The 23,543-nt window shown below is 48.2% G+C and overlaps 1 protein-coding gene across 16 annotated transcripts in view; it reads right to left on the minus strand.

Moving 5' to 3' along the window:
* PITPNM2 (phosphatidylinositol transfer protein membrane associated 2) overlaps positions 1 to 23,543 on the minus strand; it is a 167,984-nt gene that overhangs the window by 143,949 nt on the left and 492 nt on the right. The window contains exon 2 of one of the 16 annotated variants that reach the window (XM_063712277.1): positions 22,691 to 22,904. The exons of 14 other annotated variants lie outside the window; for them this stretch is intronic. The gene's annotated coding sequence lies outside the window, so the exon portion shown is untranslated. Of the gene's footprint in view, positions 1 to 14,598; positions 14,700 to 22,690; positions 22,905 to 23,543 lie in introns of those variants that run through there. One more of the 16 variants, XM_063712279.1, reaches the window with a different exon arrangement.

Here is a 23,543-nt window from a genome sequence, read left to right on the forward strand (position 1 = left end):
CATTCTGGAAGAGTCCTCAGAATAACCCCACTGAGAGATGCTGAACACCCTGCATCACACCACTTACACCGCTGCCCTCCATTTCCTAGGAGTCCAGGTCGCAGAGGACCCAGGAGGCGCTGGCAGCTGCCTGAACTGTCTGGGTGTTACTCTTGTTTCTAACCAGAAAATAAGGTCACTGGCGTGTTGATGCCCAAGCAAACAGGTGTTAGAGGTGCTCCTTCCCATCAAATTCAACAATGGTTTTCACTGACGCATAGAAAAACAATAGTGTTTGCCTACTTATCTTGCAACAGGCTGCCATACTGTCTTATTCTAATTAATTTTGAGTTTGTCTACTTTGAAAACCTAAGACAACAGCTGTATCCACTCAAAACATTCATTTTGCAACCTCCTGAGAGTTATGCCCTGCCTCTTTTTCCTTTTTTTTTTTTTTTTTTGAGACGGAGTCTCGCTCTGTCGCCCAGGCTGGAGTGCAGTGGCGCAATCTCGGCTCACAGCAACCTCTGCCTCCCGGGTTCACGCCATTCTCCTGCCTCAGCCTCCCAAGCAGCTAGGACTACAGGCGCCTGCCACCAGGCCTGGCTAATTTTTTGTATTTTTAGTAGGGACGGGGTTTCACCGTGTTAGCCAGGATGATATCAATCTCCTGACCTCGTGATCCGCCCGCCTCGGCCTCCCAAAGTGCTGGGATTACAGGCATGAGCCACCGCGCCCGGCCTGCTTCTTTATCCTAGCCTGTTGCATTGGCTTGAATCTAGAATAACGATCAGTACTAATGAGAGAGAAGGCATGCTTGTCTTGCAACAGACATTAAAAGGAATGTGTCTTAGAGCAGCAGTGCTTCCTAGATGTTATTTGGCCCTGGAATGCTTTTTTGATGCAATACCCAGGAGCATTCTGTGTTCTTCAAACATACTTTGGAAAATGCTACTAGAGCATTTGACTATTAAGGATAAAGTGTCTGAGTGTGGTTGCTCATGCCTATAATCCTACCACTTTGGGAGGCCGAGGGAGATCACTTAAGCTCAGGCATTCAAGACCAGCCTGGTAAACATGGCGAAACCCCATCTCTACAAAAAAAAAAAAAAATAGCTGGCTCACACCTGTAGTCCCACCAGCTACTTAGGAAGCTGAGGTGGGAGAATCACTTGAGCACAGGAGGCGGAGGTTGCAGTGAGCTATATCACGCCACTGCACTCCAGCCTGGGTGACAGAGCAAGACCCTGTCTCAAGTAAAAAAAAAAAAAAAAAAAAAAAAAAAAAAAAAAAAAAAGGTGGTGGGGGCGGGCGCGGTGGCTCATGCCTATAATCCCAGCACTTTGGGAGCCCGAGGCGGGCAAATCACAAAGTCAGCAGATCGAGACCATCTTGGCTAACATGGTGAAACCCCGCCTCTACTAAAAATACAAAAAATTAGCTGGGCATGGCGGCACACGTCTGTAATCCCAGCTACTCAGGAGACTGAGGCAGGAGAATCATTTGAACCCAGAGACGGAGGTTGCAGTGAGCAAAGATCGCACCACTGTACCCCAGCCTGGGCAACAGAGCGAGACTCGATATAAAAAAAAAAAAAAAAAAAAAGTTAAAGTAGCTACTGATGGGAGATACTCTTTATCATGTTGAAATATTTGCCTATCCCTCAGTCTCTACGTTTTTAAGATTAATGAGGCTGGGGCCAGTGGGCTCACGCCTGTAATCTCAGCACTTGGGAGGCCAAGATGGGCGTATCACCTGAGGTCAGGAGTTCAAGATTAGTCTGGCCAACATGGCGAAATCTCGTCTTTACTAAAAATACAAAAATTAGCCAGGTGTGGTGGTGGGCACCTGTAATTCCAGCTACTCGGGAGGCTGAGGCAGGAGAATTGCTTGAACCCGGGAGGCAGAGATTGCAGTGAGCCAAGATCACTGCCATTGCACTCCAGCCTGGGCAACAAAAGCGAAACTCAATCTCAAAAACAGGAATAATGAGGCTAGGCATGGTGGCGCACACTTGTAGTCCCAGCTACTCGGCAGGCTGAGGGAGGGGAATCCCTTAAGCCCAGGAGTTCAAGGCCAGCATGGGCAATATGGGAGTCCTGTCTCTTAAAAAATTAAATGGATAGGCCGGGCGCGGTGGCTCACGCCTATAATCCCACCACTTTGGGAGGCCGAGGCGGGCGGATCACGAGGTCAGGAGATCAAGACCATCCTGGCTAACACGGTGAAACCCCGTCTCTACTAAAAATACAAAAAAAATTAGCTGGGCATGGTGGCGGGTGCCTGTAGTCCCAACTACTCAGGAGGCTGAGGCAGAAGAATGGCGTGAACCCGGGAGGCGGAGCTTGCCGTGAGCCGAGATTGTGCCATGTGGCACTCCAGCCTGGGCAACACAGAGACTCCGTCTCAAGAAAAAAAAAAAAAAATTAAACGGATAGTGAACTTTATCAAATGCTTTTCTGGCAATAACTGAAAGCATAGTAGTTGTTTTATTTGTATTTTTTTCTCTTTTTTCTTTTAGTAGATCTCCTAATATTTAACTTATGTTTCTGAGGCTGGCCCACAACCCAGCATAATGAGTCCTGTGCTGGGTACTTGTACTGGGGGAACACAGAGACACAGAAAAATGCATAGAGTTCTTGCCTACAGAGGAAAGAGAGCGGAGAGGAACACGGGGAAAACAACACACACACATGAACACGCACACTCCTGCATACCATCTGAATGGCAGGCTAGTACTTGTGAATTTTGTTTTTCGTTTTTTTTTTTTGAGATGAGGTCTTGCTCTGTTGCCCAAGCTGGAGTGCAGTGGTACGATCACAGCTCACTGCAGCCACAAACTCCTGGGCTCAAGTGATCCTCCCGCCTTGACCTCCCAAAGTGCTGGGACTACAGGTACACACCACCATACCCAGCTAATTTTTTAAATTTTCTGCAGAGATGGGGTCTCGATAAGTCGCCCAGGCCAATAGTACTTGTGAATTAATGTGTCACACACATGGCACAGTGAGGACCCCAGGGAACCACATATGAATCATGCTAATCCCAGAGGGCTTCCAGGAGATGGCACAGAGCATTTGGGGACAGGCTGGAAATGAGGGCCTATGGATTTCAGTCCTGCCTTGTGTGGGACGGAAGGGCACACTTTCCTGGCCCACAATTATCTCAGCAGTAAAACAGTAGAGATAATTATAGATGAAAAAGACCTTTGGAAACACCCAGCTCTGCCTCCTTCATTTGCAAACAGAAGCTAAGGTTGGGGGCAGGGTCATTTGCCCAAGGCCACCGAGCCATCCCTGTGTCCTTCTTGGCTCCAAGGGGAAGGGGAAGAAAAACAAAAGAAAGCTTTGATTGGCCCGGCGTGGTGGCTCACGCCTGTAATCCCAGCACTTTGGGAGGCCGAGGCGGGCGGATCACGAGGTCAGGAGATCAAGACCATCCTGGCTAACACAGCGAAACCCCGTCTCTACTAAAAATACAAAAAAGTAGCCGGGCGTGGTGGCAGGCGCCTGTAGTCCCAGTTACTCGAGAGGCTGAGGCAGAAGAATGGCGTGAACCCAGGGGGCGGAGCTTGCAATGAGGCGAGATCGCGCCACTGCACTCCAGCCTGGGTGACAGAGCGAGACTCCATCTCAAAAAAAAAAAAAAGAGCTTTGAGATGCTGGGCAGAAAGGAAGGTGAGAACAGCTTTCCCTGTAATAAATGTAATTGCTTCTACCTGAAAAACTGGCTGAGTCACGAGGTGGCCAGGGTGCTAAGCTTAGGGTGTAGAGGCCAGAAATAGGAGAGGCTTGGACAGGAAAAGTGGATGATCCTGGTGCTGTCCCCCACCCCACCCTCACATGACTAGGGCACCAGAGACATCCCCACCTTCTATTCTACATCAATACACCTGAGCAGACATGTGAGGATGACTTTCACATTCATTCATGCGTTCAACAAATATGGAGATTATATGGGTTGAAGAATGTCCTCCCAAAACTCATATCCTTGTCAGAAACTCAGAATGTGACTTTACTTGGAAACAGGGTCACTGCAGATGTCATTAGTTAAGGTGAGGTTACACTGGAGTAGAGTGAGCCCTAAATCCAATGACTGGTGTCCTTACAAGAGAAAAGTCACAGAGGCAGATAGACACAGAGGGAGACAACCATGTGACAACTTAGGCAGAGGTTGGAATTACATGTCTTCAAGTCAAGGAATGCCAAGAATGGCCTGCAACCACCAGAAGCTAGGAGGGAGGCTGGGAACAGATACTCTTTGCGGTCTCTAGAAGCAACCAAACTGCCGAAACCCAAAATTTGGATGTGTGGCTTCCAGTACTGTTAGAGAATACATTTTCATTGTTTTAAGCCATCCAGTTGTGGTGCGTTGTTATGGCAGCCCTAGGGAATTAACACAAAGATATGGTAGTGCACAAGCCCCTGCACGCTTGCCCTAGGAGCAGAGGCTCCAGGAGGCAGAGGGAGAGTCTGGTTCCATCTGGAATCTCGCAAGGACATCACCCTTACTCTTGCCCCAATCAGAGAGCCTCACCCTGCCAGCCAGCCACACCTTCCACTGCCCTCCCAGAGCAGCTCCTAGCCTGTGTCTGTACAAGGTCCTGATGGAAGAAGCAGCCCCCAGCCGACTGTGACTGCTTACTGGAAGGGATCAACACATAGGCCAGACACAAGGATGAATCCAAGTGCATGTCAAGCTCTGGGAGGTGCCAGGAACTGTGCTGGGCCCTTTCACATACATTCTCCTTTAAACCTCAGGACCAACCAGAGGCAGGAAGGAAAGAGAAGCTCTGAGAAAGCATGTGACATGCTCAGGGTCCCACAGCATGTCCATGGCAGAACCCTGCTCCACATTCAGGCTGTCTGCATGAGGCCTGTTGGGTTCTCGGCACACCCAGTGCGCGATTCCCCCAGGGCTGAAGCACCTGCCCCTCGACAGAGCTGTCTCCTATTCGCTCTGCAGCTGTTGATGCCAGGGACCGCAGACAGTTGGCATCTGCTCTTTGAAAAGGTATTTATCTTTCCACTCACTGAGAGCAAGCGAGAGCCATATAAGGACATGCCCAACGTCAGGTGCACAAGCGTTCCAGAGACAGATGTCATTCATACGCAGTGACCAGACATGGCCGTTAACTGCCAGGAACACCCACCTCCACTCCCCCAAGAGCATGGCGGGTACACTGCTGAGCAAGGAGCTCTCAGCTGGGCCACAGGTGTGGGGTCGCCTCTCCCAGTGTCTGAGACAGCCAGGGCTCCATAAACACAGGGCAAGGTGTGGTCCAGCCCCGAGAGCCACTGGAGGTTCTCAGCAGTATTCATGAACAGCCCCTACAAGCCTGAAATTTTTGTTTGTTGTCATTCTTTTGTTCTTTTCTTTCTTTCCCTTTTTTTTTTTTTTTTTTTTACCATTTTGACAATTTATAAGTGTAAAATTTAGTGGCATCAAGGACATCCACAATGTTGTACAACCACCACCACTATCCATTTCCAGAGCATTTTCATTATCCCAACCAGAAGCTTTGTACCCACTAAACACTCATTCCCCATCTCCCCTCCCCAACCCCTGATAACCACTATTCTACCTTCTGTATCTGTGTATTTGCCTATTCTAGGTACCTCATATAAGTAGAATCATACAATATTGTCCTTTTGTGTCTGACTTCTTTCATTTAAAATGTTTTCAAGGTTCATCCATGGTTCATTCAATACTTGGCAAATATTATTTGGCCATAAAGAGGAATGGAATACTGACACATATTGTTTGATGGAACCAAACAGTATGGCATATGAACAGACCACATTCTGTTTATCCACTCATCAACTGCTGGACACTTGAGTTGTTTCCACCTTTTGGCCGCTGAGAACAGCACTACTATGAACATTAAGCTACAAGTATCTGTTCAAGTCCCTGCTTTCAAGTCTCTTGGGTATAGACCTAGAACTAGGTGTGGAACTACTGTGTCATATGGGAATTTTGTGTTTACCCAGTTGAGGAACCACCAAATTGTCTTCCACAGCAGCTGCAACCATTTGACATTCCCACCAGTAACACACGAGGGTTTCAATTTCTCCACATCCTCACCAATACTTGCCAAACCTGAAATTTTAGAGGCAGGGAAGAGGCAAGTTCCATAAGAGCCCCAGATATGGCTCCATGGCAAATCCCTGCCATCTGCCTACTTCATTCCTGCCATTGTGTACAGAGCAGCAGAAAGAAGAATGCTGGCTGTAGAGTCAGGAAAATCCAATTCTAGTTCCAGCTCTGGTGTCTGCTGGCTGTGTGACCCTGAACAAATACATTGATCACTCAGTGCCTCAATTATGTCCACTGTGGGAATGAAGCCAATGCACCAAGGTCACTTCCCACCACAGGCAGGGCTATGAATCTGATGCCAGCGGAAGAGAGAGAATTTGAGTATTTTCTTAAACTCTGTGGGATGACAGTAGGTGGTGGGAAGAAGAGACTGTTTCGATCTCCCTTGATAAATCTTCCATGATAATGCTTGGAAAGGACTAGAATACTTTTCCCTTCAACCTCCTCCTCTTTCCCTGCCGTCGAATGGAGAATCCAAAATACAGGAAAAAGTAGAAACATGAGGAATGTGGAAAAAATATCTATATGAACTACCGAAGGCAACCTTAGCATCACAATAATTAATGACCACACACACACACACACACACACACACACGCTCATCCCTCACTGTACACGAAAAAGTTTGCTCAAATCTCTATGTCCCCAGATCCATGTTGGCCAGACTAATCTTGAACTCCCGACCTCAGGTGATACGCCCACCTTGGCCTCCCAAGTGCTGAGATTACAGGCGTGAGCCACCGCATCCGGCCCCAGCCTCATTACTCTTAAAAACATAGAGACTGAGGGATAGGCAAAGATTTCAACATGATAAGGAATATCTCCAATCAGGAGCTACTTTATCCATTTTTTTTTTTTTTTAGACCGAGTCTCGTTCTGTTGCCCAGGCTGGAGTGCAGTGGCGTGATCTTGGCTCACTGCAACCTCCGCCTCTGGTTCAAGCGATTCTCCTGCCTCAGTCTTCCAAGTAGCTGGGACTACAGACGCGTGCCAACATGCCCACCTAATTTTTTGTATTTTTAGTAGAGACAGGGTTTTACCATGTTAGCCAAGATGGTCGCGATCTTCTGACCTTGCGATCCGCCCACCTTGGCCTCCCAAAGTGCTGAGGTCTGCTAAGCCTGGTGACCATCCCTGAGCCATATGACCAGGTAAGAGCACACCCAGGACACTGGTGATGTGATGGAAACCACCACTCCACACCTCCTGCAAGAGTCTGCGGCAGTGTCACCCACAGGGTCCTGGACAAATGGGCTTCGCATGAGTCAGTGCCAGGAAGCCCTCCAGGCACAACCGTTCTTGCACACACAAATGCCTCCTTCAAACCAGGCTGCAGGGAGGCTCCTCTCAAGCCTTGAAAACATGAAGTGTTCCTTCTTGGGTGCGCCCAGGACAGGTTTTCCCACTTACAAGGGGAAAAAAAAAGGTTTTACAAAATACTTAGATTCCAAGGTTAAGTACGCTCAAAAGCCTACTTAACTCCAAAAGCCTATTTAACTCCAAAATAGGCCCATTGTGTGGTGAACTGTCAAAAGCAGCACTTTAACATAAAGCTCAGGGCCAGGTGGCCTAAATTTGAATCTGTTAGCCATGGGACCTTGAGGAAGTAAGGCCTCTGCGGGACTCAGTTTTCTCATCTGTACAACAGAGTTGATTACAGAGGGTTGTTGTAGGATGAAGTGAGGCTCTGGTATTCAGTAAGTTCCCCAACAAGCACAGGTGCTGTAGCTGGTGGGCCTAGCAGGACAAAGCTCAGAAATTCAGCTGCACAGTAGATCATGTTTTGTTGGTGGGATAGCCTGGGAACCTAACCATGTGGACGGACATTCTCATGGAAAGCAGCCTTTGGCAGTGCCCACTGTGTGTCAGCTGGAAACGCCCCACACCAGCCAGCACTTCACACATGCTGAATTAAATCTGGCCACACCCAGTCTAGGAGACCATAAAGGCAGAAGTCAAGCAAAGACGTCCAGGGTGAAGGTGGGACCCTTCCCGGTGGTAGGAACAAACCTGCAACCTATAGGTAGGTTCAGGTTCCATTTTTTAAAAAAAGCAAAAATTAAACATGTTTATAGCTAGTAACAATGTACTTTCATTTTAAATATTTTTAAACCATTTGACTTTTTAAAAATTTTACTGTGATAAGCATAGTAACATATGACCTCCCCCTTAACAAAACTTAAGTGTAAAATATGTTATTGTTGACTATAAGTACAACGTTGTATAGCAGATCTCTAGAGCTTATTCATCTCACTTGACTAAAACATTATGCCTGTAGATTACTAACTCCCCATTGCTTCCTCCCCTCAGACCCTGGCAACCACCATTCCACTCTCTGAGTCTATGAATTTGACTACTCTAGATACCTTGTATAAGTGAGATCATGCAGTATTTGCCTTTCTGTGACTGTTCTATTTCATGTAACATAATGTCCTAAACGTTCATCCATGTTATTCCATATGGCAGGATTTCCTTTTTTGTTTGGTTTTTTAGAGACGGGGTCTCACTATGCTGCCCAGGCTGGAGTGCAGTAGCTATTAACAGGCGAGATCATAGCACACCATAGCCCCAAACTCCTGAGCTCAAGTGATCCTCCCAAGTAGCTGCGACTGCAAGCCTGTGCCACCCTACCCAGTTTGGGATTTCCTTCTTTTTTATGGCTGAATAATATTTTGTTGAATGTATATACCACATTTTCTTTACCCATTCATCAGTTGATGGACATTTTTAAATTATTTGGTTTTTTAATTTATCTTTGTTAATTTCCCATGAACATACATTACTTAAAAATTTTTTGGCCAGGTGTGGTGGCTCATGCCTGTAATCCCAGCACTTTGGGAGGCCGAGGCGGGTGGATCACGAGGTCAGGAGATCGAGACCATCCTGGCTAACTTGGTGAAACCCCGTCTCTACTAAAAATACAAAAAAATTAGCCAGGCGTGGTGGCAGTTACCTGTAGTCCCAGCTACTTGGGAGGTTAAGGCAGGAGAATGGCGTGAACCCAGGAGGCAGAGCGTGCAGTGAGCCGAGATCGCACCACTGCACTCCAGCCTGGGCAACAGAGCGAGACTCTGTCTCAAAAAAAAAAAAAAAAATTAAACCCATTTATAAAAACCAGAAAAAATAACAAAAAATAGAAATTTAACTTGGTGTTAAAGAAAAGGGCCTCCTTCTTGCTCCTTCTTGTTCCTTCTGACTCCCCCTCAATCTCAATCCCCATGGCCTTCAATAAATCAACCCCTCGGCCTCAGCTTATCTTCCATGTAATCTACAACACAGATCACAAGATTAAGAGTATGATTATTTACCATATTACAGCTAATTCACAAATGGCCTTAAAATTCTCAAAGCATGTTGAATGCAACTCCTCCTTAGTCACCCAGCCCTAAGTTAATAATTAAGCACTCGGCCAGGCATGGTGGCTCACACCTGTAATCCCAGCATTTTGGGGGGCCGAGGTGGGTGGATCACGAGGTCAGGAGATCGACACCATCCTGGCTAACACAGTGAAACTCCGTCTCTACTAAAATTACAAAAAATTAGCCAGGCATGGTGGCAGGCGCCTGTAGTCCCAGCTATTCGGGAGGCTGAAGCAGAAGAATCGCTTGAACTCAGGAGGCAAGGATCGCAGTGAGCCGAGATCGTGCCATTGCACTCCGGCCAGACAGAGCGAGACTCCACCTCAAAAAAAAAATAATAATAATTAAGCACCCTTAATTGGTGAATATGGAAGTGTACAGAACAGCATCATAGGCACCACAGCACACAAAATTGACCCTGGCCTGATAATGGATTTCCTAAGTCACATGCTCATGGAACATTTCCACATCGAAAGTTAATTAGCCTAATGAGGGCAAGTGTGACTTCGTGAATGCCAGACTGACTTTCCGCTCTGAGCCAGCCACCCAGGAGGCTGCCCATGTCATCCTCCTGGATTCATTTCCTGGAGCACCAAAGAGGCGGACCAAGGGGACAGAACTACAGGAGGCTATGTGTCTCGTGCCTTCCCTACCACTATCTGTTAGGAGTCAGCACACATTCCGAAGGCCACTGACAGCCAGGACACATACCTGCCACCTTTTCCTGGAGCTGGCCCCAGAACCTCTTCAGGAAAGGGGGCCCTCTGGCAGACAGAATCACAGGTGAGCCCCTCTGGCTCCTTCCAGATCATGGAAGGCCCAGGTGGGCAGAAGAAGTCTGTGCCCTACCAACCCTCATACCCATCACTGATGAATACCTGCTCTGTGCCTGACCAGGACAACAGCAGCTCATGAGTGTACCTGACAGCTCACAAAGCCACCCTCCCTGCCAGTCTCTCTGAATCCACACAGCAGCCTTGAGAGGGACCACTGCTACTGTTACCAGGTGGGTACTGGAACCAAGGCACAGAAAGGTGCTCTCGTGGCTGGGTGCAGTAGCTCACACCTATTATCCCAGTACTTTAGGAGGCCGAGGCAGGCGGATCACTTGAGGCCAGGAGTTTAAGACCAGCCTGGCCAACAAAGTGAAACCCCATCTCTACTAAAAATACAAAAATTAGCGGGACGTGGTGGTGCGTGTCTGTAGTCCCAGCTACTCAGGAGGCTGAGGCAGGAGAATCACTTGAACCCGGGAGATGGAGGCTGCAGTGAGCCAAAATCACACCACTGTACTCCAGCCTGGGTGACAGAGCGAGATCCTGTCTCAAAAAAAAAAAAAAAAAAAAAAAAGAAGAAGAAGAAGAAAGCAAAACAAAAGAAAGATGCAACTGTCAATGGTCACTTACCTTGGAAATGGGACAACTGATGTCTCCGGGTCCCTAAACCCACCTAGTTCAGTTGTCTTTTGTTGTTCCTCATCCAGAGGCAAACCAAAATCAAAATTTCACTGGCCTGGAAACATCTAAACGTCTATCAATGGATGAATGAAGAAAGAAAATGTGGCGTATGCCTACAATGAACCATTAGTCAGTCTTAAAAAGAAAAGACGGCTGGTGCAATGGTTCACGCCTGTAATCCCAACACTTTGGGAGGCTGAGGTGGGTGGATCACTTGAGCTCAGGAGTTCAAGACCAGCCTGGGCAACATGGCAAAACCCCATCTCTGCAAAAAAATACAAAAATTATCCAGACATGGTGGTGCGTGCCTGTAGTCCCAGCTACTCAGGAGGCTGAGGCAAGAGGATCACTTGAGCCCAGGAGTTCGAGGCTGCAGTAAGCTGTGTTGGTGTCACTGCACAAGCGACAGAGAGAGACCCTATTTCAAAAATAAAAATGCTTAAAATGGTAAATGTTATATTATGTATATTTTACCACAAAAAAAAAGGAATGAAGTACTGATCCATGATACGACATGGCTGAACCTTGAAAACACTATGTAATGTGAAAGAAACCAGACACAAAAGTCCATACATTATATGATTCCATTTATATGAAATGTTCAGAATAGGTAAATCAATAGAAACAGAAAGTAGACGAGTTGTTGCCAGGGGGCTGGGAGAGGGAAGAATGGGGAGTGACTGCCAATGGGTGTAGGGTCTCCTTCTGGAGTGATGAAAGTGTTCTGGAATTCGATAGAGCCAGTGAGTGCACACTGCTGTGAATATACTATATAACACTGAATTATATACTTTAAAAATACTTTCAATTTTATAAAATTAAATTTTAATTTTACAGGCTGGGCACAGTGGTTCACACCTGTAATCCCAGCACTTTGAGAGGCCCAGGCAGGAGGATCACTTGAAGCCAGGAGTTCAAGGCCAGCCTGGGCAACATAGCAAGACCCTGTCTCTACAAAAAAATTAGGCAATTAGCCAGGCACTGTGATGTAAGCCTGTAGTCCCAGCTACTTGGGAGGCTGAGGCAGGAGGATCCCTTGAGCCCAGGAGGTTGAGGTTGCAGTGAGCTACGACTGTGCTACTGCACCCCAACCTGGGTGAGAGAGTGAGATCCTGTCTCAAAAATAAATAAATAAATAATTAAAATGGTTAATTTCATATCATGTGTAAATTCACCTCAATTTTTAAAAACAGACAATCGTTGGCCAGGCATGGTGGCTCACGCCTGTAATCCCAGCACTTTGGGAGGCCAAGTCAGGCAGATCACAAGGTCAGGAGATGGAGACCATCCTGGCTAACACAGTGAAACCCTGTCTCTACTAAAAACACAAAAAAATTAGCGGGGTGTGGTGGCAGGCGCCTGTAGTCCCTAGTCCCAGCTACTCAGGAGGCTGAGGCAGGAGAATGGCATGAACCCAGGAGGCGGAGCTTGCAGTGAGGCGAGATCAGGCCACTGCACCCCAGCCTGGGCGACAGTGAGAGACTACCTCTCAAAAAAAAACAACAGACAACTGCACATCTCTGCCTTCTTTCCTGCTCTGTCCAAAGCCTCACCTGGTGCCTCTCTTTTTCCACTGGGCTTCCAGAGACCCTTCCTGTCCTCTCCCACACACCACATCTGCTGGAATCTACTGCATTTTCTCTCTGCATTTGAGGCCTTAACATGGCCAGAAGCTTAGAATCTTTCTGGGTTATTCCAAGCATCTAGGCAAGACTATAGTGAAAGTAGGAATAAACTGGCAATCCACCACCTGGAGAGCAGGGAGGCCCAGCCCTGAGACCTCACTGTTTGCTTTCTGGGGAATCCCTGTCCATCCCAGAGGCCAAGCAGTCCACTTCTACTTTTCCAGGTATGACTTATTATCACCCCTTCCCCACAGACCACCTCCCCCAAGTTTTCTTTCATCCAGAGATTTAATTAAATCCCTCTTTCAAATTTAGAACCAAGTTAGGCAACCTGAGGAAACCTAAAAAGGGAAAACTCAGTGTCCCCAGGCACCCCACCGGCTGGCTGGGACACCCAGGTCCTGGGAGCTAAATCAAGAGGACAGCAACGCAGGTCTGACTCTAGATGGTCTGAGAAGTTCAAGGGATGTGTCTCTATCTAGATCAAGAACCAGGTTCAGCTGCTCTGAACATGCCCCCTTAGGCCCCCGGGGAACGCAGGCCCTATAACTCCTGCTAAGGGGACCTGAGTCAGAGGTTCCCACACTGGGGCCACCTGCATCACCTCTTAATCCTCTTAGCCCAGTGGCCACAGGCCCTTCTGCTCCTTCAGCCCAGAAGAGCCCAGAGACAGCAAGAAAGGCGGGCACCCCCAGAGGACGCAGCCACCAGTTCCAGCCTCCTCCTCCTCCCCAACCTGGCTTCCTGTTGCCCTATTCATGAGGTCAGCTCTGGGCCCCTGCTCCTTCTTTAATGCGTCAGAGAACAAGGAAAAGAGCAAAAGTGAGCAGGCTCAGGGAAAGATGGAGACTAAGCTGGCCCTGGCTGGAGGTGAGTGAGGCCCCTCCTCCAGGACAAGCTGCTAGGAACTGTGCTCTTTTTAAAAAAATCCCCTGCCCCACCCCCTAACAGAAAGGAGGCCATAAACAGGGATCTGCTTGACCAGCTGTCACCCAGCCAGTCTGAATGTTGTTCTCCCTTAAAGGGAGAAAAAGGCACCGACTCTCAAGTAAGACTCCTAAACCCCCCAGGACCACACCTCAGAGGCCTAGCTAGACCCCACTCCTGCTCTCTAACCTCCAGCCTACAGGTGCATGGCTGGACAACTTCACAAGTAGGTCCAAATTTGGCCTCAAAGTCACATAAACAGATGTGATCCCAGAGCATGTAATCCTGTCTTGGTGAATCTGCTCTAAGTCCATGCATCCCTTTGGCCTCTTTGAAAAGGAAAAGCTACAGAACAAACAGAAGAGGAATTCAGTTTTCCTCTTGGAAAAAAGAAAAGGGGAAAAAAAAAACCCCACACAAACCCAAATTGAAAGGTACTTTGTACTGCTTAGACTCAACTAGATCAGGAAATACTGGTGGATTTTTTAAAACAACAGCACAGGCTATGTAACAGAACATGACCGAACACAAGCATGAACAAGAGGGATCAGGTCTAGAGTCCAGCCAGCAGTTAACTCCCTGTGTGGTGAGGCCTAAGTCATGACATCTCTGAGTCTTAGGGTCCCCATCTGTGAGACACAACAAATGAAAGCACTGAGGGCCATACCATGACTTCTCTGAGCCTCAGTTTCCTCACCTGTAAAATGGGCACAGCAACATTTGTGAGAGGCCTGTGAAGCACAATGGGCAGAAGTATGCCATGCACTGTGGTGTCTTAGACAAAAGGTGGGTAAGCGGGAAAGGCCCCTCCCCTCTGCACCTCCAGCCACTGCCTCTGCAAGAACAATCCACAGACACTGGATCACTACCATGCCACTGTGCCTGGCACCAGCAACTCAAACACAAATAGCTAAGGTCCCCCCACCCTGAGAAGCAGCTGGGATAGGCCAGGGATGCCTCTGGTTTGGAGGCTTCCCTGGAGAAGGAAGAGCAGCCGTCTCCTGGAGAGGGAAGAGCAGCCGTCTCCTGAAGCAGGAATCTTAAGCACCAGAAAAGCCCATAACACAGAGTCGACGAGGCTGGGTATGGTATAGGACCCACTGGCCTGAACCCCGCAAGCACCAGTCCTGCAGCTCCCAGGCCACCAAGACAAACCTGAGTGAGCTGCACGTCCCAGATTTTATGAGCCGGCCTCCAGTTCACTAGCTGTGTCCTTGAGTCTTAATCCCGCTCCACTGCCAACACCCCACACCCAGCCCTGTGATCTTAGGGTTTCAGGGAAATGGAAAGTCATTCCCCTTTGTGGAAAGGTCAAACCCTTGGACTCGGTTTTTTCCAGTGCTCCTTCTGGCTCTCCTGTTTGTTTGATTCTAAATTCCTTTATCCCCCCTGCTGGAAAGTCAGACAGAACATTCCTCAGAAGAGAGAACTTTTAGCGGGGGTGTGTGGTGGGGAGGAATAATTGAGGTAAAATGAAAAATGGGTGAAATCAGGTACTATAAAATCTTGGTACTCAAAGAGTGCACGACAAATTGCACCAGTCAGCAGTCATTACCGTGAACTCACAATGCTCTGGTGAGTCACCCAAGGCTGGGAACTGAAATCAAACTAACACTATCACAGTACAGGACAGGAGCTCAGCTGCACACTAATGGCAAGAATCCGCTAAATGCATCCCTTGCTACTCCCAGCAGCAAATGCATGAGCTGTTTCACACTCAAATATAAATTAGTGAGCTATTTTCCTTGCTGGGTTAATACAAATCGTGCTCTGGACCAATTAAGTAAGCCACTTCAAAACTTTGCTTCAGCGTATTGGAAAATGTCCTGCTTAGGGGAAGAATGAAGTCTCGAGTGATGCATGCCCAATTGATGGCGAAATAGGTGAGAGTGCTTTCAGAATTCTTGAGGATTTTGTTATTAATGGTGTTTTAGTGTTGGCTTCTTAAACACATCAAACAAATTTCCTTTAAACTAGTAGTTCCTGACTGCCATGGGGAAGGCTGCAGGCCTCCCACCTCCCAGATGGTTCAACCACAATAAACGTTTGGCCTGTCAGATGCACAACACTGACGAACTAATTGAAATACGCTGCAACAAGCAAGCCCAAAATAAATGTGAAATAATTGTTTCCTTACACAATAACCCGCTGAAGTGCCTCCACGTCTGGCCACCCCTGCTGACTGAATGTTCCCCCTGCTCCATGAGCCTCACTTATGTGTGGTTTTCAAAGGATTTAAATGCTTTTTTCCAGTGTGATTACCCACATGGGAAAAATTCTAATTGCAAAAAATGTTGAGTTTTTCTCCCTCTTATGAAAAAAAAAAAAAGCAAGTGAAAAGTCAATTGTTACAAAGTACCAAGGAAAGCAATTAAATGGGCCCTTCAGTGTGACAGAAAGAATGTCCTCCTATTCTCCAGAGCACCATCGCCAAGCCAGTGTTAACCACACATCCACACCTGTGGGTAAGCCCTGACTCTCAAACAACCTCACACCACTGATGGAAGCTGGGAATAGCCACCTATTTCTACCCGGACACACCCATCCCTATCCCCCTCCCCCCTCCCCCCCTCCCTCCCTCCAAGGGGCTGTCTAGAGAGACAGCAGAGGGTGGAGCCAGCAGCACCCGTAACAAGCCCTCCCACCGGCTCACGACCTCATGCAGGACACTGGTGCCCAGTGAGCCCTCCCTAGGGGTCCAGGAGTCCCAAGGGCCTGATTCTAATCCCAGGAGGAGAACAGAAGCAAAGTGCACAGCCCTGCTCCACAGCACAGCCTGTGAATCAGACTTGGAAGGCAAGCCCCCCAGGTGCCAAAAGAGAAAATTCAGGCCCTCCCCAGGAGCCACCTCTCAAAGGGGAAATAAACAGCTCTGCAGAGGAGAAACAGTAATAATCTGTATGACGTACGTACCAACTCTTAAGAGGGCACACCATAGGCAAAAGACTTGGGAAAGCTTCCTCTGAGAGAGCCCAGGCATAAGAAGGCCACAATTTGAGGCATGGGGGCCCCAGGAACCCCCCATCTTGGCCTGAAACACCTCTGTAAGAGGATTATTCCTTTGGGCGAAGGATTGGTCTCAGCTCCTAAGAAAGGCCAAGTCTATTGCAGGGCTGCTGCCAGAACCCACTGCATGAAAGTACAGGGTCCCTTCTACCTGTAGACTTGAGCAGAGAGAGATGGGCACCATTCTGCTGGCAGCAGCCCTTCTAGAAGAAGCTACAGCAGGGCTGAGGGAGGACAGCTTGTCTTTCTGTAGCACCTAAGACAAGCAAACACAAGAATCTGCCCACAGCCTCATCCTGCAGCTCTAGTCTTCATCCATTAAGTATCATCAGCATTGCGAGGTGCCCTGAGGTAGGCTGGATACACCGTGGGGGCTGACATGATGCCAAAGGTGGCAGATCCTCACTATCCATGGATTCCATATTTGTGAAATACCCTAGTCACTAATAAAATTTATCTGTAACCCCAAAATCAATGTTCATGATGCTTTCAAATTCATTTTCGAATTTGTGCAGATTGGCAAAAAATTTGAGTTGCCTGATGGCACATTCCCTGCTGAGGTTGAACGAGGGGACATCCTCTATCTTCCCATCTCAGCTCTCCTAATGGAAACAAGTGTCCTTTTTGTGGTCTGTGCAGTGCCACATTTTTGGCACTTGTGTGCTTTGTGTTAGTGATTTTGCTGTTTGGAATGGCCCCCAATCATAGTGCTGAGGTGCAGTCTAGTTCTTGGGTGCAAGATGGTTATGATGTGCAGAGAAAATCTCTTGTGTTAGAGAAGCTTCATTCAGGCATGAGTCACAGTGTTGATGGTCAGGAGTTTAATGTTAATGAATCAATAATACATATTAAATAGGGTGTCTTTTTTGTTGTTGTTGTTTTGAGACAGAGTCTCGCTCTGTCTCCAGGCCAGAGTGCAGTGGCACGATCTCGGCTCACTGCAACCTCCACTTCCTGGGTTCAAGCAATTCTCCTGCCTTAGCCTCCTGAGTAGCTGGGACTACAGATGCACACCACCACACACAGCTAATTTTTGTATTTTTAGTAGAGATGGGGTTTCACCATGTTGGCCAGGATGGTCTCGATCTCTTGACCTCATTATCCGCCCATCTCGGCCTCCCAAAGTGCTAGGATTACAGGCATGAGCCAGTGTGCCCGACCAATTTTTGTATTTTTAGTAGAGACAGAGTTTCACCATGTTGGCCAGGCTGGTCTTGAACTCCTGACCTCAGGTAATCCACCCGCCTCGGCCTCCCAAAGTGCTGGGATTATAGGCGTGAGCCACCATGCCCGACCTCTTTTAACAGAAACATATATAAAATAAGATTACATATGGATTGGTTAAAGAAAATATTGTCCCCGCAGGCTCAAAGGAGCCTAACCCTGTGTTTTCCCTAGGAGCAGTGGTTCAGTGTTCACTAACTCAGTGCTTGAAGCGGGACTTTATAGAACATAACTATGTTAGCCAGCGTGGTGCACAAGTATGTAGTCCCAGCTACTCAGGAGGCTGACGCAGGAGGATCATTGGGCCCAGGAGTTTGAGGCTGCAGTGAGCAATGACTGCACCACTGCACTCCAGCCTGGGAGACAGAGAGAGACCCTGTCTCAAAAAATTAAAAAAGAAGAACCTAACTATGGCCAACAATATGAATCAAATGACTATGCATACATGTATGCATAGTCAGGATATACTTTCCTCAGACAGAGCTATTCCACCCTACAGTCATGTGCCCCTAAGGCTGCAGGTTGGCATGTGCATACCCAACAGGGAGTTTGAGCTGTCAGCTTCTGCTCGAAGACTGGAATCAGCCTCGAGGTCTCTTGGGTCCTGCTGCTGCTCTAATAACACTCTGCCTTTTCCCTGGACCCATGACTCCTGCTGACGTCCCTGATCATGACCTCTGATCTTTCTGATTAGCCAGGTCTTAATAAGACCCCATTCCACAATAGAGATAAGGGACTGAAGGGGCAAGGGCACTCAAGGAAAAGCTTTATGAAGAATGCGGAACTTCAACAAGGAGAGTGTGAAACTGATTTTTCCATGCTCTCTCTCCAAGGTTGTCTTGGGTTTTTGATTTGTCTGTTACCGGAACCCTGCCTGTTGGTTAATCTCCTTTGTGTCGTCTAGCAAGGGGAGTTGTTAATATAAGTAATTTGGCCAGCCACAATGGCTCATACCTATAATCCCAACACTTAGAGAGGCCCAGGCAAGAGGACTGCTTGAACCTGGGAGTTCCAGACCAGTCTGGGCAACATAGCAAGACGTCATCTCTACTAAAAATATCATTCTATCATAAAGATACAGGCACACGTATGTTCACTGCAGCACTATTCACAACAGCAAAGACATGGAATCAACCTAAATGCCCCATCGATGGTAGACTGGAAAAGAAAATGTGGTATATATACACATAGTATAGAATACTATACAGTCATAAAAAAGAATGAGATCATGTCCTTTGCAGGAACATGGATGAAACTGGAGGCCATTATTCTTAGCAAACTAATGAAAGAACAGAAAACCAAACACCGCAAGTTCTCACTTGTAAGTGGGAGCTAAAGGTGAGAACACACAGACACATAGAGGGGGGTAACACACACTGGGACCTATTGGAGGGTGGAGGGTGGGAGGAGGGAGAGAATCAGGAAAAATAACTAATGGGTACTAGGTTTAGTACCTCAGTGACGAAATGATCTGTATAACAAGCCCTCATGACACAAGTCTACCGATACAACAAACCTGCGCTTGTACCCCTGAACTTAAAAGTTAACAGCTGGGCGTGGTGGCTCACGTCTGTAATACCAGCACTTTGGGAGGCCAAAGTGGGTGGATCACCGGAGGTCAGGAGTTTGAGACCAGCCTGGCCAACATGCCGAAACCCATCTCTACTAAAAATACAAAAATTAGCCCAGTGTGGTGGTGGGCGCCTGTAATCCCAGCTACTTGGGAGGCTGAGGCAGGAGAATCGCTTGAATCTGGGAGGCAGGGGTTGCAGTGAGCCAAGATCACACCATTGCACTGAAGCCTGGGTGACAAGAGCGAAACTCCATCTAAAAATAATAATAATTTTTTAAAAATAAAATAAAAGTTAAAAAAAAAAAAGTAATTTAAGCAAATACCAGCCTGCCCCTCCTAACAGCACTCGTCATGTCTTTGACCATAAACGTTTAGCAGAGGTTTGTCCTGGTGTTGCTAGGCTGGGTGTGAGGAGGTCAGTGCTCCATACTCATTTTACAGGAAACAAGGACCCATGTACAGGGCTGTCACTTTTAAAAAAGAGCATTAAACCGGTAACCAGGGACTTGGATTCCAGGCTAGCAGAGAGGTCTTGTGCAAATCACTTCTATTCTGCCAGCCTCTGCCTCTCATCCTCAACAGGGTGCAGGCCCTCCCAGCTCCAGTCTTCTGGGACCCTCCATCAAGGATATAGAGGATTTGAAAAAGGCATCACCAGGCTCCCCACTTTAATATCTGGACCAATTCTCTCCTTTCCCACCAGAAGACCTGTTCTGCAGGGCCATTGTGATAACCACAGATTTTAGACTCTAAGTCCTACAAACCTTTACAGTTGCTGTGGACTATCAAAACTACCCATTCTTCAAGGCCCCCTTCAAGTCCCCCTTCTTTCAGGAAGTCAACCCTGACTGCCTTACCCAGAAAGGGCATCTCCCCCTCTGAACTCCACCTTCAACAACTCTTATCACACATACCCTTTGTTACCCATGGACTCATCTCCCTAACCACACTGTGAGTTAGTGTGTTAGGTACAATGTTACCTTTTTATTTTTATTTATTTTTTCTTTTCTCACTCTGCTGCCCAAGCTGGAGCGCAGTGGCACAATCATAACTCACTGCAGCCTGAAACTCCTAGGCTAAAGGGATCCTCCCATCTCAGCTATAGGCACGCACCACCATGCCCAGCTAACAATGTTACTTACTATATTTAATTCACTTATCCATACAGTTTTCCAGAAACTTTTTGTGATGACTTTATAAAGACTATAGACAAAGAGATTTATACATAAACACACACACAGAAAAAGAGACAGTTCAGGAAAGCAGAAATAAATATGCTGATGTTGAGGGTAATATAGTTGCTAGACGGAATATCACATCGTGTGCTGAGCAGCCTGGAAGCCAAGGAGAAGAGGAGAAACATAATCAGTTGGAAAGACAGTGTGGTATAGAAAGAGCCACACATAGTGTGGCAAAGAAGCAGAACTGAGTGCAAATCCAGGGAAACTTGGGCAAGTTAGTTGACCTCTCTGTGTGTCTTAACTTCTTTCTCTGGGAAAAAGGGGAAGAATACAACGTACCCTGCACAGTATGTCAGGGAGGCCCAAGCACACACCGCATAGTGCATAGTATACAAACAAAACGTGTTTTCCTTCCCCACTTTCCTTTCCATTATCAAAGGAGAAAGCAACCTAGTTTCCTGGGGGAAGGCAAAGTTTGCCTGGCCCTAGATTCTAAAAGAAAATTTTAATATGGGTCACTTTAAGAAGCCTTTAGAAAAGGGGGAAATGCCTCAGATTATGGTTTTAGAGTAAACCAGATGAGGATTTGCCATGGCTCTATTTGATAACATTCCAGGGTACCCAGTAAAAGCTTAATAAACATCAACCAAATGACCTACAGAGAAGCTGTGCAAAGACCACTTAGCCGCATCTGTGTTTGGAGGCAGGGAATCCTGTTAAGCAGATTTCAGGGTAACTATCTGCAAAGGGATTGATCTCATCTAAGCAAAGTTGAGAACTGGCGTACAATGGCTCATTTTGGATTGACTTTGCGGTCATAAGCAGTGGCTCCTCTTGCCCATGGCCAAAGACACTGGAGCAATACCACTATGCTTACATTAAAGAGCACACGGCCCCGGCATTTTTTCCAAAAACAGCAAGGCAGTGATCTCAAAGTACCAGACGTTTCCTCTGCTAATCTCTACAGATAACTGCACATCCCCTATGACTGGTCTTCTCGAAGACGAAGTTGGAAAGACTTTAACTAGATGGGCTGGTTAGGAGAGCATCTATCTGCTTGGTGTTAAAACAGGCCTCTAGACACGGAGGAAGGCAATGGGTCCCCATAACAGAGAATGTATAAGCAATCGACTCTGGACAAGAAGGGCTCTCAGTGGTGATCTAGGCCAACCCTCTCACTATTTTCCTAAGTACCTTACTGTGCAGCGAAGCGTTGGGGATGCAGAGAAACGTGATACAGCACTAACCGCCCAGGAGCTCACAGTCTAGTGGGGGGCACATGTAAACAGATAAGGGCCATTCTGTGTGGCAAGCAAGTCAGACTAGGGTGGTTCAAAATCAGAAGGGGGACCAATTCCACCTGCGAAGGCCAAGACTGAGTCTCAACCAGTGAAGAGCTGAAGGCACCTGGGGAGAGGGAAGGCATGGGAGCACCATGCCTTTGAAAGCCTCTAGGTAGCCTGACAAGACTGCAGCTTAGGGTATGAATGAAATGGTAGGAGAGGAGGCAGAAAAGGTAGACAGGACCCAGATCCCAAGGGGCCTTAGATACGCAGAGGAATTCTTTCAGATTCCATAAGGTGCAACCAAAACCAAGAGAAATCAAGTGACTTAGTTAAGCTCCTGTAGCAAGTTATGGGAAAAGCCAGGCCTGGAACCCCAGTCTCTCCACTCCTGCAGTCCACTTCTCTCCCCTGCTGCCTCCCACGCCTGAGCAGCTGGGGAAGACCAGGAGAGAGAACGGCCCATTCAACACTCACTACCCAGAGAATCTAGAGTCTGTGCCTGGCCATCTTCAGGGCAGAGGATGTACTGTCCTGTTCACTTGGCAAGCCACTCCTTACAAGAAAAACAGCCCTTCCTAACTCATTGTGTTTCTCTCTGCAGTAGGAGAGGGCTGGAAGTCCATTCCAACCACAGAATACAGTCTCTTCATGGAAGGAAAATAATTTAACAGCAACAGTCCAGGAATCAGACAAGCTACGGTCCCAGAGGCGAGCGTTGGAGGGGCCTTCTGCTCCACGGAGACACTGACTGCACGCAGCGTACTGACCAGGGCAGAGGACCAGAGATGAATCAACTCCAGCCCGGGAGCTCACCGTCCAGCAGGGGAGATAAGGCAGATAGAAAAGTAACTATAAAATAAGGCAGACGGTGATAAGAGTTACACAGGAGGTACAGATAGCAGGCAGTGGGAGTTCAGAGCAGAGAGGAGTCTGGGGGATGGGTGTTAGGGGAGATTCAGATGAAGGGGAGCACTTACTGCCTTCCCTCCAGAAGTGAGGGATCTATCCTAGCACCTCTGGTCACTCCCAGATGGGGGCCGGGGAGAGAGCTGGTTGTGGACAAAGACAGATGTTCCAGTGAGGTCTCCTTTGAAGAATCCAGACTCTGGGTGGGGGAGGCAGGTAGTCCGGGGTGTTTGGAGAGGCGCCCAGCCCACACTTCAGAGGGAGGGAGAGGAGTGCAGGATGTCTCTGCAGGAGCAAGTCGGTGGAAAGGGGACAAGCCTTGGAGAACTTGCCTTGAAATGACATTTGCGCCGCACGCACTATGTTTACCTGGAGTGGCCGCTTGGGATTTCTTGCGGGGAGACAGTGCACACTAGGGCGAGGGACACTGAACTTTCCCTCTCCCCAAGCCCCCCTGATCAGCCCTGCCACGGATAAGAAAGGATTCGGGGTGGGAAGAAGACAGAGCCGGCACCCCCATTACAACACGAAGGGGGCACTGAGGATGGAGACGGGCCACACCCCAACCCTGGGCCCCCGACACGCAGAGGCCACGGCCCGGGCCTGGGGACGTTCAGCGGGAGGCGGGAAGCAGAGAAGGCGGGCCGGGGGCTCACCTCCGCTTCCTCCCGACAGCCCCTTCCTCGCCCTGGCACCGGCACTGCCCACGCCTGCCCCCCGACCGCTATGACACTTGTCCCTGGCGGGGGTCCCCCACGCGGCCGCGACTGACGGAAATTCGGAAATCAGCGTTTCGGGCACGGATCCAGGGCCGGCGACTCACTGAGGCCAGGCTCCGGCGGTCTCCCGAGCGGGGTTCCCGCACGCCACACCCTCCTCCCTGCCCGGGTCTCCGCTCCCTCCTCCAGCCCCCGCGGCTTGGCG

The sequence above is a fragment of the Pongo abelii genome, chromosome 10 (assembly GCF_028885655.2).
Source record: "Pongo abelii isolate AG06213 chromosome 10, NHGRI_mPonAbe1-v2.0_pri, whole genome shotgun sequence".
Lineage (NCBI taxonomy): Eukaryota > Metazoa > Chordata > Mammalia > Primates > Hominidae > Pongo > Pongo abelii.